Below are 9,159 nucleotides of genomic sequence, written 5' to 3' on the forward strand. Positions count from 1 at the left end.
AGTGAAAAGCTACTTGTAGCAGCAGCTTCAAAACTAGTGCTGCTTTCCAATGTTGAGTCAACCCTCGACATTCAAAAAAACAAAAGTCCTCGCATGGACTAAAAGCTGTGAAAACGTTCATGCAAAACCTTGGAAAATAAAATGGGGGAAAAAAACAAACAAACAAAGATCCAAAAAACAAAAAACCACCCGCAAAAGACAACCGAGCTTGTCTACATGCGGGGGTTTTTTCAGAACTATTCCAGCACTGATATGATTGAAGCAGTGCAAACACCTATCAAAAGTCCTTGGCCACTAAAGTAGAAGGCAGTTTCTGCTTCTCCTATTATAAACTAACACCTTTAGTTAGTTTATAATAGATAGAGGAGGCAAGATTTTTCTCTAATCTGCTCAATCAACACTTCACATCACTCCTTCAACGAAAACTGGTATCAAAACCAAAGTGTTGCACTGCCCTATGTTTTAATATTTCTATGGAGCCCTGAAAAAAACCTACATGTAGACCTAGAGAGCAAATGTTAACAAACACACATGAAACTAAAATGTAACCCATCCGCACAGAGTCATCAAAAGAAATATTAGGAATTGAACATCCAGCCCACCATGTTAGCCTTTGTTAACAGAAACCTGACTTTACACCTCCTTGCTTTCTTCACCCTAGCTTTCACATGCTCTTTCTCAAGAAACAAACCTAGGCTTCCCTTGAACTCATTTATCCTTTCCTTGCTGGTAATTTATTCCATATGTTTATTATCCTTTCCATGAAGTAATTCTGCCTGAGTTTCCTATTTATTCATGCTTTTCTAAATTTTAGATTAAAGGGACCTATCCATATCTATCTATATCTACCACTGATATTCCAGTGACAAAAGACTGATGGTAACAATGTCTGCACAAATCTGTGGAGACCAACTTATGAGAGTGAAATAAAACAATGTTAATACAGTATTCTATCATTTGGAAAAATAAATATAAGGCCAGCTTGGCAACCTAGCACAGTGCTATCACGTGGATTACTGGGGCTAACTCCTAGATCAGCAGGGGCCAGGACTACCAAGGAAGCAATATACACAGCCCTGTTGCGACCAAGTAGATTGTGGTACCTGATAGCAAGCCCTCTGTAGCACTGATGAGCTCAGCAGTGCTCCCATCCTCCTCACAAACAACCACTGACTGCTGCGGAATAACCCAAAGGCATAAAAAAGAGGAAAAGTTTGTAACAGCGCTTATCACAGTTAAAAAAAAAAAAAAACCAACACAAACTATAACAAAACTCACATTAAGGCTGAAACAAGTGTATTATAAAAGGAAGAATCAGGACTGCCATTTATCCCTTCGCACTGTGATACCCTGGCTCACCGGAGGATGATGGCAAGGAAGGCTCCCTGGGACATCCCTGGCTGTCCCAAAGCAAAGCAGGAGCTGCGGGCAGCGCCCCCCACAGCCAGCCGCCCCTTCACCCCTACACAGGCCATGGGGGTGAAAGTCAGCTCATACTCTCCTTTTTCTCCCCCTCTCCTGCTTCTCCTGTTCACAAAATTGAGACAGGAACAAATTTTCCCAAGCAGCCTTTCCCTGGCACTGTGGGTAGCCCACCTGCAATAACCCCTGATTATACTGGTTGAATATGTAACTGCCTGATCTCCAGCAACTTCCACCCTCTCGACAAGTGCTCGCTCCCTCTGGAAGTCCAAGATGCCTACAGCTGGACAGCTTAACACTAATGCACCAGAAATGAGCAGCTGGTTTGAAGAACTAGCTCTGTTGCTTGCCCCATGCTATGGGAGTGCCATCAAAGCCATCACCATTATTTCCAGGCACTGCTACCTGCAGAACTCTCTGCTAATGTCCTACCATGACAGGTAGTGCTGCTTTTTTCATAACATGACAAATACTTGTAAGGAATAACCTAGTTTTTATTTTGGTTATACGAGTCTTGAACACTGCAGTGCACAATGGAGAAAAGATCGGATACTGAGGCTGCTGTGGCTATTTTAGTTCTGTTTTCTTCATCTGTGTTTAAAAGACAGTCAGATTATAACAAAATTGTTTGTCTTTAATATAGTTCAACTTGACCTGATGAACCCATCTCTTTAGAAAACAATCTCACATGGAGTATTTAGATTAAGACGCTATAAAACAGCAACTTTAAAATACTTTCAAGGCCCCATCTTACATTTTTTTTAAAAAAATACAGACAACTAAGCTAATTATAATTACTCCTCTATAACTCTTGCTTTTTTGATGCATCTGGTTATCTAGTAAGATGCACCTGAAAATTAGAGCATATTTAAATATAAGGGAAAGGTGCCAAATTCAGAATACTGGAAGAATTTTCCCTCTGGGAGCGTGTTTAGTCACAGCATTGGTGCAGTTGGGCAGAGGCAACGCAATGCCCTGCTTGCTACCCTTTCCTGATCTGGATCTCTTCTACCTCTGAAACGATGTTTCAAATCTCTCAGTGCTTGGCTTCATTGCTTAAGCTTCCAATAGGAGTGAAAATGTCACAGCAGTTACTGTGATCCACTGAGATTTAAACAGACACTACTCAGTTATTTCACATTAAGCAACAAACATCCATCAAATCATTTCAATTTCCACTTGTTTCTACCCAAGGTCAGATTCTGATCAGTGACTTGGTCTCAAAAAAGTTCATATTCCTTATTCAGCCACACAACTGGAAGCTAGAACCACACATCCATACAATAACCCTAAGATCATCCAATTAAGCATCTCAAGAGTTATTTTACTTTTACATATTATCTTTCAGTAGTTCATCCTTTTTTCCCTTTCTGCGAACATCTGTGCCCAGAGTGTCTTCACTAGAGAAATTTGGATTTCCATCTACAGTTGCCAGAAATAAGTTTATTCATGTTTCTATAAAAGAAAGAATATGTATTCTATTTTTTCACCGGTGTTCTCCTTCCCTGAATCCAAATTGCTTGCACCTCTGAAAATGCAAGGTGTGAATGAGAGAACAGAAAAATGGCTTTTCAAGATCGTACTGCTTTTAGCATTTTGAAGAGTCGATATACATCTATCCAGGTATCTGAGAAAAATTCAGATATTAAAATAAAATTTAAATTTACTTACAAATCCTATTAAAACACCACAGTAAATCAGAAGATACTAAAAAGCTTTAATTGTCCTCATTCAAACCAGAAAAATAAATCTGTTTGTGGGTTTCTTTTCCATTTTTTATAAAGTTCATATAAATCCATGCGCTTTTTTTTTAATGCCTTTTTTCTTTTTTTTTTTTCCAGTCAAGGCACTCTAAAAACACCTGTGCAATTCAAAGTCAACTTTAAGCAAAAATCAACATTTGGAAAAATTACTTCTACTGATTTTCCTACACTTGATGGAACTTGTGCTTCCCAGGGAATAAGCACAGCCCATTTTAATGGACTAGTGGATTTTCTGCGTCTGTTCTAATGCAAATCTCTTTGGTCACCTAAGGCTCCCATGGTGGGTAAACAACCTAATGTGTCAGCTTTCTGTACTGAAGATCACAATTTCTGATCTCAGCACTGTCTTCACTGCTGCAAGCAAAACAGTGGTACTGATGTTGCAACTTGCAGGCTACTCTCTTCTGATAATGAATGGGTTGGGTTATTGGCCTCTAGCATGGACAAAAATATGACAATCAGCCTGTTCATTATATAAAAGTCTACAGTGAAGACAGTGCCAGACAACTTGCTGAGTATTAGAGCTCAAATAAATTCAGAAGTCAAAAAGCCCGTAGAACAATTCCTTTTTCTTCTTTACAATTGATAAAGTCATAGTCAATTTATTAGAAGTGTTTTAATACAGTATTTCCATCATAGGAACTTGTATCTTCAGGAACTCATTTGCAAAACACAGCTTTAGCATGCAAATATTTTAGATACATTCCCTGCAAATGTAATACAGAGACTAACCTTTCTTACATCTGCAGTTGTTAATTGTCATCATTTGAACAGCAAATGAAAACAAAGTTTAAGCCACTGGCACTTTAGAAAAAAAAGAAATCACGTTAAATCTCATTTACCTGCAGTGATAGAAATTCAAAGTCACAAGCAAAACCTGAAGACAGAGCAGCTATGAGAAAGTGCACCCAATCGCAGGGTTTAGCAACTGTACCAAGACTCTCTTCTAGTGCACGTTCTGAAACAGCAATCGATTCTCTAAGCACTTGTTACTAAACTGGAGACATTTTCTTTCTACAACATTCTGAAAACTTTAAACAACTCATTTCCGATTCTTTTCTTCCAAAGATTAACAGCACATCCACTAGAAGATGAATTAAAAATAAAATTTAAAAAAGGATAGCAGAAAGGGGAAACAGAACAGACTGGGACAAACATCTCAAGCTATTTACAAATATTTTTATAATGACTAGAAATCATAGAACCCTCTTTAGCTGTCTAACTTAAAAAAAAAATAACAACAACAACAAAAAAACCCCAAAGAAGCCAAAAAATGCATCAGCTGTTGACTGAACACAGGGCCTGATTTTCAAAGCTGCTGAGCACCCACAACTCCATCTGAAGTCAGTGGAAGTGATGAGTGCTCAGCAGCTCTGCAAATCAGGCCCAAACTGTACAGGGGTCTGCTAGCAGCCTAGCAGAAGTGGTTTTTAGGGAAGGGGGGTTGTTGCACAAACGAGAAGGTTCAAAGTAATCTGTCAAAGAAGTGCTGCTACGGTCACGAGTCGTAAAGCTAGCTAGCTCCCATCTATAGGAAAAAAGTTAATTCATAGGGCTCATAGGGCTTGCATTTGTCAAGGAGCAGGACGTCAATGCTATCATTATCAGGCAAATCAGCCAGGCGTTTAATGGTAGAATCAGGAGACATTTGCTCTCCACTATCAGAATGACATCATAACTAAAGCAGCCTTCAGCGAGGGGGGAGAGCCAGGGCAAGGCTTGGGCTGCACGCGGACTTTGCACTTCAGCTCGGCTTGCCCCACCGATCGCTGCTCCCCTTCCCCAGGAGGCGACGCTTTCAACTGCCTTCGCTCCTCAACTTTGTCCTCGCAGCATCTGAAACACCAGCATCTGATTTTACAAAATACTTCTAAACCTGCCCGATCCAAAACTGCGGTATTGTAAGCCAGCCACTCGGTTAGGAGGGGATGGGTTTTACAGATAATCTACAAATTCACTCTAAAAATTTCTGGTATTTTTAATTACTTCAGTCATCTTCATCCTCCATCAAACGGGGGACGGACACACATACACATTAAAAACTAGTTGCCTCTGCGATTTAAGAAGTAACAGCTTAGTTAGCTAAGTCAATTTTTAAGCGTACACAAACACATACACACACAATCTTTGAATATTCCAAAGTATTTAGTGATGATCTATTCGATGATCAGAAATACAACAGCAATACACATTTCCCTTCCACGGTAGCTGTAATTATGCAACTCAAACAGCACGAATTACAAACTGCTAATCTATTTTCTTAAAAAAATATCACTACAGGTACACAGGCACGGTACAAAAGCCTCACCTTGTATAAGAACTGTGAGGGAAAAAGTTATGAAAGCAGACAGAAAACCTAAAATCCCTGAGGCTACAAAAAAATCCCGCTATTGAGAAATAACCCAAGAGACCACATAGGGAATGTACAGCTTTCAGAAGCACTTCTCATCTTATTTGCACTTAACCTATTGATGTACTTATGCAGGTCACTTACTTTTCGGATATGTTTGAACCCTTTATAATCATGCAGATCGCCGCGGTTTTCACTTGGGCTTTTGTTTTTTTGGTTTTGTTTGGTTTTTTGCAAACAAGTTTCATTTAAAAAAGATCCAATTATGCAAATCTGCTCCCGGATAGGTAGTGAATATTCAATATGACGGTGATACTGTAATAGTTCAATGCAACGCACTGTACTGGACAGATTTATGAGGCAACGTCACTACTACGCTCTGGTCCTCGCCGAAGCATCTTGAAGTTAATTAAAGCTGCAATGTCCACTTTTCCAGCCACCCTCCTCATTCAGGTTTACTATTTCAACATCAAACCAGCAAGGGGGCCTCCCCCCTCTCTCCGTACATTTAAGCAGCCTTCCACAGTCAATGAACAATGAACAAAGATTTGAGTGATAGGAAGGGGGGGGGAGAGAAAAAAATCTCCACAGGAATAATAAATCCGGTTTAAACAAGTAAAAATATAGTTTCTAATATTAAACTAGAAAAGAAAACATTCTTCTCCAAGTGAACGTGCAGAGGCGCTTAGCCAACCCCTTCAGAAATGGTCTAAAAGCAGCCAGTCCTTTTTATTTCAAGCAGTGAATGAGCCCAAACAAGGCTTCTAAACTTAATTATGACACTTAAAATAGTCTTTTTCCACATAAGCGAGGAGGCTCGCCGCTGCTATCTGTATCAACCGGTCAAATCAGCTCAGCAAACACGGCCCCTGTTGGATTTATTTTAAACTGCACGGGGGGGGTGGGGGTGGGGGGGCGGCGGCGGGGGGAATGCACGGCCCCGCGGAGCGCTCCAGCCGCGGGCGGCCGGGCAGCCGCACCCGCCCCGCCGGGCCCGCGCCCCGCGCCCCGCGCCCCTGCCCCGCCGCTCCGCACCGCTCCGCTCCGCACCGCACCGCGCCGCGCCGCGCCGGGCCCCACCGCCGCTCCCCGGCCCGGCGGTGGCTGAAGTGAAAACGAAGGGCTCTGACAAATCACGTCTCCGCCTCGACACTGTCTCAGACACGGCCATATCCGCCGCACGCACCCCGAAACAATGCCCGCCGCGCAGGCAGGCGGCGGCCGGAGCCCTCCCCGCCGCGCCCGCCCCGGGCGCCGGCACCCGCGGCCCGCGGGGGGCTCCGCGCAGGCGGACCGTGCCCCCAGCCCCGCCGCCGCGGCGGGGGACGCCGGCAACTAACTTTTCGGATGGAGCCCGTGCGAGCCGCCCCGCGGGAGCCGCGGACCTTCCGAAAAAAAAAAAAAAAGCATAAATCTTCGCGACCTTTTATTTCGCGTTAAAGTTCACAGGCGGCACCGCTCCCCTCAGCCCCTCACACACCCCCCACACCCCCCATATATATTAATTATTTGCAAAACTGCAACAGATGGGCGCATTAAAATCTGGATTCTTTCCTACACAGCATCAAAGAATCTCTCCTTCCTCCCCCCTCCCCGTTAATCCCGCCGCCGGCCCGGTGCCCCCCCACCCCCACCCCTCGCCAGCCCCGCGCAGCCCCCGCGCCGGAGCGAGCCCGCTGCCCCGCGCACAGCGGCGCCCCCGCGGCCCTCCGCGCCCGCGCACAGCGCGCCACCGGGAAGGGGATGCTCCCCACCCCCCCCCACCCCACCCCCCCTCGGGGATTGCCATTTAAGTTTCCTCCTTAACCTGTTACTTTCTCCGGGCGCTGACAAAAGCCCCGGCGGCGGGCTGGCAGGTGCCTCCCCGCTCCCCGCGGCGCCGCCGGGCGCGCTCCGCTCCCCCCGAAAGGGCTGAGACCTGGCCTGACATTTAGTGCCTACTTGAATGTCACAACGCTCCTCGCAGCATTATGCACGGCTCCTATTCATAAGAGGTCGATTAGAGCACAAAATGGCAGGTCTCTTAGGCACTTGAATCTCACAAGTTTGACACATGGTATGCATCAGCTAACTTTGATTAAAAAAAAAAAAAAAAAAAAAAAAAGAGGGGGGGGAGTTTACAAATTACACCACGATTAGCCGGGATCCTAAGGGGGGAGGGAGGGGGGGAGGGGGGGGCCGCGTTTAAAGTCACTTCAGCAAAGTTTGCGCCGCTGCAACCCTTTAAAACAAAAAGTTTCTGGGCAAGTTAAGGGCAGGGTCGGTGCGGGCTGGGGACGGCGGGCGGGCGGGCGGCCCCCGGGCAGCGTCGCGGCCGCCGCCGCCGGCACTCGCCTCCCCTCGCCTCGCCTCGCCTCGCCCGCCCGCCCGCTCCTTTTTTGTAAAGTAACGGTTTTAAAAGAAACGAGAGAGAAAGAGGAAAAACGTAGGGTTTTCTTCAGGCTAAGTTCTATAGCGCCATTCAATGGCTTCTCCGCTCCTTTCATTATTTTCTGCTTTTCCCCTGACAGCCCTGCTTGCAAACGTCACTGCTATGGATATTTAATTATACTGTATTTTTTAATCACGGTGGAAAACGCAGGCCCCATTGCGATGATTAAAAAGAAATAAAAAACAAAAACATACTCCGGACTGACTTTGGAGCCTCTTTGATGGCTCGCGGGAGCCTCCCGGATCCTCAAAAACCCCCTTTTTACCTTTGTCTTTCTTACCTTAAAATTTAAAGCAAAGCGTAGAAGAAACTCCCGCACGTAAACGGAGCGTTGTAAAAGATTGTGTTCAATGAATAATGAAGCATGTCCACATGATTGACTTGATCATTTTCTTGTGCGGAGGGGGAAAAGTGCGGCGCGGGGCTGCCGCGGCCGCCCGCTCCGGGTAGCCCTCCCAACTGCTTCCAGCACATCCCGAGCAAAGAGCGCTTTATTTTAATCTGTCTCTTTTCAGAATAACCCCCTTCATTGATACTGATCACCCAACATCACAAGACATCCCCATCTCTCAGCGTGGACTCCCCCTATCTGGTAGGTGAAATGCATTGTACCATTAAAAAAGCACTCCATTGTCGTCTTGGCATAATTCACAGCAACTAGATAGGTCTTGCGGCATTTAGCTTTGATGAGCCAAAAGCTGAACCCTTGATATAATAATCTACAAAGAATGGTCTGTGATCGTCCATTTTTTCTCCCTGTCTAGCAACTAAGAAACCATTTAACCCGGCGCAGCTTGGTCGTGACCTTGAGCCCGTGTAAACACCCCGAGGAGCCCGCGCCGCTCCGCAGCCCCACGGCCAGCGCCGCTGCCCGCGCCCCGCGCAGCCCCCGCGCCCGCGCAGCCCCCGCGCCCGCGCCCCGCCGCCCCTGCCCGCGCCCCGCAAACCCCGCCGAGCCCCCGGGGGCAGCGCCGGGCTCCACAAAGCGCCCTTCTTACCTGCTCCCGAAACTATGCAAAGTCTGTTTCTCCTAAAAAAAAAAAAACTCCCGGGGAAACCTTGGTGGACAGGGGGACCGGAGCATCAGTCACCGCTCCGGCGTTTAAGAGAAGTAATCAGCGATAAAGTGACGTTGATCTGCACTGTAACCTTGTGGCGTATTTAATGTAAATAAGCCAGTTATGTTGCCAATC

The 9,159-nt window shown here is 45.7% G+C and overlaps 1 protein-coding gene across 3 annotated transcripts in view; it reads right to left on the reverse strand.

Moving 5' to 3' along the window:
• ZNF536 (zinc finger protein 536) overlaps window positions 1–8,646 on the reverse strand; it is a 351,982-nt gene extending 343,336 nt beyond the window's left edge. For 2 of the 3 annotated variants that reach the window (XM_040615511.1, XM_040615508.1), the window contains exon 1: window positions 8,247–8,646. The gene's annotated coding sequence lies outside the window, so the exon portion shown is untranslated. The remainder of the gene's footprint in view (window positions 1–8,246) is intronic. The other variant, XM_040615514.1, reaches the window with a different exon arrangement.
• Between the last annotated feature and the right edge of the window lie 513 nt (window positions 8,647–9,159).

Source organism: Falco naumanni, chromosome 15, assembly GCF_017639655.2.
Source record: "Falco naumanni isolate bFalNau1 chromosome 15, bFalNau1.pat, whole genome shotgun sequence".
Taxonomy (NCBI): domain Eukaryota; kingdom Metazoa; phylum Chordata; class Aves; order Falconiformes; family Falconidae; genus Falco; species Falco naumanni.